Source organism: Paroedura picta, chromosome 1, assembly GCF_049243985.1.
Source record: "Paroedura picta isolate Pp20150507F chromosome 1, Ppicta_v3.0, whole genome shotgun sequence".
Classification (NCBI taxonomy): Eukaryota; Metazoa; Chordata; class Lepidosauria; order Squamata; family Gekkonidae; genus Paroedura; species Paroedura picta.
This window is the reverse complement of record NC_135369.1, coordinates 43,441,550-43,447,717: the sequence shown is the minus strand read 5'-3', so window position 1 is coordinate 43,447,717 and position 6,168 is coordinate 43,441,550. Positions and strand designations below refer to the sequence as shown.

General features: G+C 44.6%; 1 long non-coding RNA gene across 1 annotated transcript; it reads left to right on the top strand.

Annotated features, from left to right (window-relative positions):
- The first annotated feature begins 1,493 nt into the window (after positions 1 to 1,493).
- Positions 1,494 to 5,517, top strand: LOC143836085 (uncharacterized). The gene is made up of 2 exons (XR_013230515.1): positions 1,494 to 1,596; positions 5,356 to 5,517. It is a non-coding gene; the product is annotated as an uncharacterized LOC143836085 (long non-coding RNA).
- Positions 5,518 to 6,168: the final 651 nt, after the last annotated feature.

Here is a 6,168-nt window from a genome sequence, read left to right as displayed (position 1 = left end):
GAGGGAGGGAGGGACCAAACAGCCCCAGAGCAGGTATCTGTCCCACATACCTGTGAGAGGCAGGTTGTCAACTTTTATTAAACCTCAGCAGAACTCAGTTTGGTCAATGCCTGGATAGAACATTACCTCAGATTTATTTTATTCTTAGCCTTTCAATTTATACTTAGCCTTTTAAAGACAAAATATCCAATGTATACAAAATAAATACATGGCTCAGTCCACCCTGAAGTCCAATTGATTTTAGCAGAGCCAGTTTAAACAAATATTTAATCTACAGGTGTTGAAGCTGAAGAAGAATGTGCTTCTAGGCTTCTGTGGGCCATGCAACTCCTCCATCTGCAGCAGAACCATCAACACTGGTTTGTTTTCTGCGTTAAGCAACTCTCTCAAACCTTGAGCAACTGTCAAGGGAGACCAACATTCAGATTGCTCATCAGCAAACGGTGCTGGTTGGCTTCTGTTGCTGTGGAACGAAAACCTCTTTTCATGCTGCTTGAAAGCTGCACCCATTGCACTGCCATCTGCAGAAGAGCCAAATGATAGAGTTTTCTCATTCATAATCCAGCAGTATCCATTGCCACAGCTTTCAGAAAGAGAGGAGAATACCATTGAGGGGCTGGGCTGTTCTTAAGGGTACATGTCATGCTTCTAGCTTGCCAGTTCTTAACCTGGAGGCTGTCTTGTCTGATATGGTTTTGAACTGTGCCAATTAAATGCAAGTGTTGACTAAATGGTGATCAAAACTGCTTTGAGGATTGTTTTGAGGTCTGTTATCAGCAAGCAGTCCAAACAGCCCATGATAGTGTCAAGTTGATTGCTTTTTCTGTTTTGTTCAGGGTTTAAGGGGAGTGAAAAAAGGGAAAGACTTCAGTATCATTCAAACGACCTTGGGTTTATAAGGAACTAGGAAATTTAGAAATGTGCAAGCAGCTTTCACATTGAAGAGGAGATTCCATTAGAGAATGGGTGTTGACAGCTGTTGGAAAGATCTTTCCCCTGACCTTATCTCCCCTTTCTTTCTTGTTTCCTAGGAGCGTATTGGGTATGGATGTAAAAAAGTAGAGTGGAGATGAACAACAGAGCTGGAAAATCCCTTGGGGCAGGTATGTCCCATCCCATGGGGCAAGGATATTTTCCAAATTTCCCTTCTCTCAATGTCACTGAGGTGTTTTGAATTGCCTGATCTTATTTTCAAAATAGAATCAATGCCTTAGGAGTTCTCAGGGGTTTTTGTTGTTGTTGTTTTTATGATGTCTCAGGATTCCATGAAGAGCTGTCATGCATGGTTTACCATCATTTCAGGTCCTTCATGCCTTCACACACACACCCCTTTGAGCTTCTAAAGTTTATATGTACATTTCAGGATTTTATGTATGTGTAGTATTTGCCCCAAAGGAATGTGCACTCCTTTAATATGCCACCGACAAAACAAAACACTTAGGCAAACAACTTGCTTTATGGGTGCCTGTTTTTCTTTTTTCTTTTTCTTTTTTCAGTGTTTTATCAATATGGCATTCTCACAGTCAACTCTGAGGAGGAAGGAAAGAAAAGAACAGGCAAAACTGAAAGCTACATCAAATTGCATGACAGCATGGTGTGAGTAAAAGCATATCTGAGGGAGCAGGGCCAGTTTCTTAGCTCACATTCTCCCTCCATGTGTGTTTTTCTGCATACTGACAGGGCATGCGTGCAGGACTACTGTGGGCAGGGAAGCAGTTGTTTTGCAAGAGCAGCGCATGTTTGCATAATTTGTGTCCTCTACCAAACTCAATAGCTGTCTTAAAATTTTAATGGAAGGGAGGCAGAGTCTGGACAGTCCTTGTGACACATATGACAAGGTTGTTTCAAGGACGATGCAGGACTTATTGCCAGGAGTCTGGAATTCCCCCCCCCCCCACACACACACAAAATGAACCTAATATTGATGCAGCAAGATCTATGGCCACAAGGTCTTGTGTGCAAGGAGCCTGGGCTATTTAGAACTGCCACTGGGCAATCAGGCCAGAAACTGCCTTGTTCTCCAGCTCTGTTGTTTGCTGTGTTTGGGTGTCACTGCAATCCCTTGAGCAAATGCCCCTTCAAGGTCACTTCAAGGGATTCCTCTTATTTATGTCATAAGGCATCTGTCTCCCAGGGCAGCCAAATGACCCTGACCCTGTTACCCAGAATGACAGAAGTGTTCCAGAAATGTCGAAGGCAGGTGGCTTAAGAAACTGGATCTAAACCTTAGCAGAACTGCATTTTGCATGAGGTGCTCTCTGCACCTGATGAAGGCTGTCGTTTGCCCCACGCGAATGAAAGGCAGCCTGCCCTTTCCCCCTATACACAAATGTTCTAGTTCTCATTTTCAAAGCTAACTCAAATTCACAAGTTGTTGAATTCAGAACACTTCACACACTCCGTCTCAGTTATCCTTGTAACACCCTCCTAGTACAGCAAATCAGTATTATTGAACATATATGAAGCTGCCTTGTACTGAGTTACTTTATTTTGTTTCATTTTTGGCTTTTTAGCCTGCCTTTCCCTGAAGGTTCGGGACAGATTACAAATTTTAAAACAACACATTTAAAACAAATTAAATTAATTTAAAACTAGCTTCCTGATACCACATCTTTTGAAAAGAAAAAAAAAAGTGGGAGGGAGGGGCACAGTAGATCCCGGGCCCCTACCTGGTGGAATGAGCTCCCGGAAGAGCTAAGGGCCCTGCAGGAACTTTCGGGGTTCTGCAGGGCCTGCAAGACGGAGCTCTTCCGCCATGTTCATGGTTGAGGCCAGCGCACCAGGAAGATCTGGACCCCCCTCCTGGACTATTCTATGGGCAGTTGAGATTGTTTTCCATGCCAGCCCCGGGGTATTTTAGTTGTGTTATGTCACCACATATGACTTGGATGTTGGTTTTTGTCAGGATAAAGGTAAAGGTAAAGGTATCCTCTGTGCAAGCACCGAGTCATGTCTGACCCTTGGGGTGACGCTCTCTAGCATTTTCATGGCAGACTCAATACGGGGTGGTTTGCCAGTGCCTTCCCCAGTCATTACCCTTTACCCCCCAGCAGCAAGCTGGGTATTCATTTTACCGACCTTGGAAGGATGGAAGGCTGAGTCAACCTTGAGCCGGCTGCTGGGATTGAACTCCCAACCTCATGGGCAGACAGCTTCAGACAGCAAGAGGCTCTTTTTGTCAGGATATTGTTGTATTTTTAGGGGTATTCAGATTTTTATTGAATGTAACCTGCCACGAGCCTTCCTGGAGTGGTGGGCTAAAAGTCTAATAATAATACTGATACTGATACTGATACTGATACTGATACTGATACTGATACTGATACTGATACTGATACTGATGATGATGATAGATGCAATATAGCCTCAGATGTAATTTGCAGAGGCAGGCCTGGACAGGGAGGCCAGCCATTTTCAGATGTTATTTCAAGGCCTCAACTGTAGGCCCCGCAGAACAACTACAATTTACAGGGCCCAGATCTGATTAGGCAGAATTTTCCAGCAGGCTGGGGCAAGGGTCAGAAAAACCCCAACCCTAGTTGAGACTGGAATCGCAGACAGAGGGTAGCATTAGGAGAGAGTTCATCAAGCCACCACCAACTGGCTTGCGGAGTCCCCCAAGGGGCAATTCTCTCTCCAACCCTATTTAACATCTTTATGCGCCCTCTTGCCCAGCTGGTGTGGAGGTTTAGGCTGGGTTGTCACCAATATGCTGATGACACCGTTCTTCCTTCTGATGGATGGCCGCCCTGACATTCCCCCAGAAACATTAGCCAGCTGCCTGGAAGCAGTGATGGGGTGTCTCAAGCAGAGTTGTCTAAGTTCAACCCTTCAAAGACAGAGGTCCTGTGGCTGGGCAGGAAAGGCCCAAGTGAGGAAGCGCGCCTACCCAATCTGGATGGAGTGCAGCTAAAAGTGGCCCATTCCACCAGGAACCTGAGAGTGATACTTGATGCCTCTCTCTCAATGGAGGCTCAGATCACGACGGTAGCATGGCTGGCATTTTACCACCTTTGTCAAGCCAAACTACTAGCACCCTACTTGGCCCCGGAACACCTAGCCACAGTGATCCACGCGACAGTCACCTCTAGGCTGGACTTATGTAACTTGCTCTATGCTGGCCTGCCCTTATCCTTGATCCAGAAACTGCAACTGGTCCAAACCGCAGCTGCCAGGGTCCTCACAGCAACGCCTCTGAGGTCCCACATCCGGCCCATCCTCCAGCAGCTGCACAGGCTCCCGCTTGAATTCCGGATCAGGCTTAAGGTGTTGGTTATCACTTGTGGTTATCACTTTTAAGGCCATACGTGGTCTGGGCCCAGTATACCTGAGAGATTGCCTCTCCACCTACACTCCTCAAAGAGCCTTGCGCTCTACTACTTCCAACCTCCTGGTGGTCCCAGGGACCAAGGAAGCCTGCTTGACCTCAACCGGGGCCAGAGCTTTCTCCATTCTGGCCCCCACCTGGTGGAAGGTTCTCCCAGAGGAGATCAGGGCCCTGACAGAACCTAAGCAGTTCCACAGGGCCTGCAAAAGGGAGCTCCTCCGCCAGGCATTTGGTTGAGGTTGACCCAAACCATAGCTTCCAGTTGGCCCCCAACCCCCTGAGCTGAGGCTCTTTTGCAGTTCCATCATTCTCTAATGTTATTGTTATGATCATGTTATTACTGCTATCACTGTTACTTTATGTTATCTCTATTTTTTCCTGTTTCCAGTAAACCGCCCTGAGCCCTCAGGGAGGGCGATATACAAATAAATAAATAAATAAATAAATAAATAAATAAATAAATAAATAAATAAATAAATAAATAAATAAATTTAATGCATCTTCCATATCTGTGGTGCAAAACACTGTCAAGTCATAGCTGACTTGTGGCAACCCGTAGGATTTTCAAGGCAAGAGATGAACAGAGGTGATTTGTCATCTCTGCATCATGATCCTGACTTCCTTCATGGTCTCCTGTCCAAACACTAAATAGAGATGACCCTACTTAGATGCTGAGATCTGACAAGATCACTCCCACCTGGGCAACCCAGATGTTTATAACTGAGCACCCAGTTATTCATCAGTGGGTTTTATTTAGTAATATTTCATAGTAATTAACACAGATGTATGTATGTATGTATGTATGTATGTATGTATGTATGTATCCCACCAATCCCACAAGGCATGCTGTTGGGTAGAAGATGCTGCCTCACACCTCTTCCTCTGAGCGTTCTGTTGGAATATACAGGATCTGCAGTGTGCATGATTGCACAGAATATGAAAAATATCGTATAGGGGGCAACAGAGGAGATGTGTACTTAGCTAGTTAGACTAGGAACTTTCTGATATTTTCAAATAATCTCTTTCAGTATCCTGGTTGGCTCAGTTGGAGACTTCCTGCTTGCCCCCTGAACAAACAGAGCAAGAGAATCAGGACAGAAGAACATTTAAAGAGGGCTCTCTCTCTCTCTTTCTTCTCTCTTTCAATACAAAGTTGTTTTTCTTTTCAATAAAACTATTTTATTCTTTAAGCAGTCTGGTGCCTTGCTCCTCTTTACATAATGACACTCAACCAACAGTTTTTCCCCTGTTCCTCAGTGCTGGGTCATCTCTCTGACTGTTGTCCATATCACCCCCTTAATCCTTTGGCTTGCTACCTTTATTTACTCTGTGGCATTAGTGACAATGCAGAGGAGTCTTCCTAGCCATAGCTAGGGAGTCCGTATGGTTCTCTTGTTAGTCCCCAGCTGTTACTGAAGTTTCCTACCACCTTCTTTATATAGAAAAGGGGTTCCTCTGATCTTGGACTACTGACGATGACCTGACTGGCACCCCCTGATCTAGTTCTGGCAGACACTGAAGAAGTTCTGGCAGCCCTACTATGCATCTGCTGTCGATGCGTTGTAACTTGATTTATATTAGGAACCTTAACAAACTACAGAAAGTGTAACATCTGTAAAGTTATTTTAATACCCCAAGAAAGCTGGAACAATTTCTGGTTTAAAAAAAAATGTCAAAGGCTACCAGTAAATTACAATTTCACAGTGGAATATGCACGACATGATCAATACATCATTTAATAAAAATGATAATCCTGTCCTTTAGGAAATTATGATGCAGAATTGAAATAATAGTTTTTCACATGCACACCTCTACCAGGAATCTCTCATCACTTGCCTTTT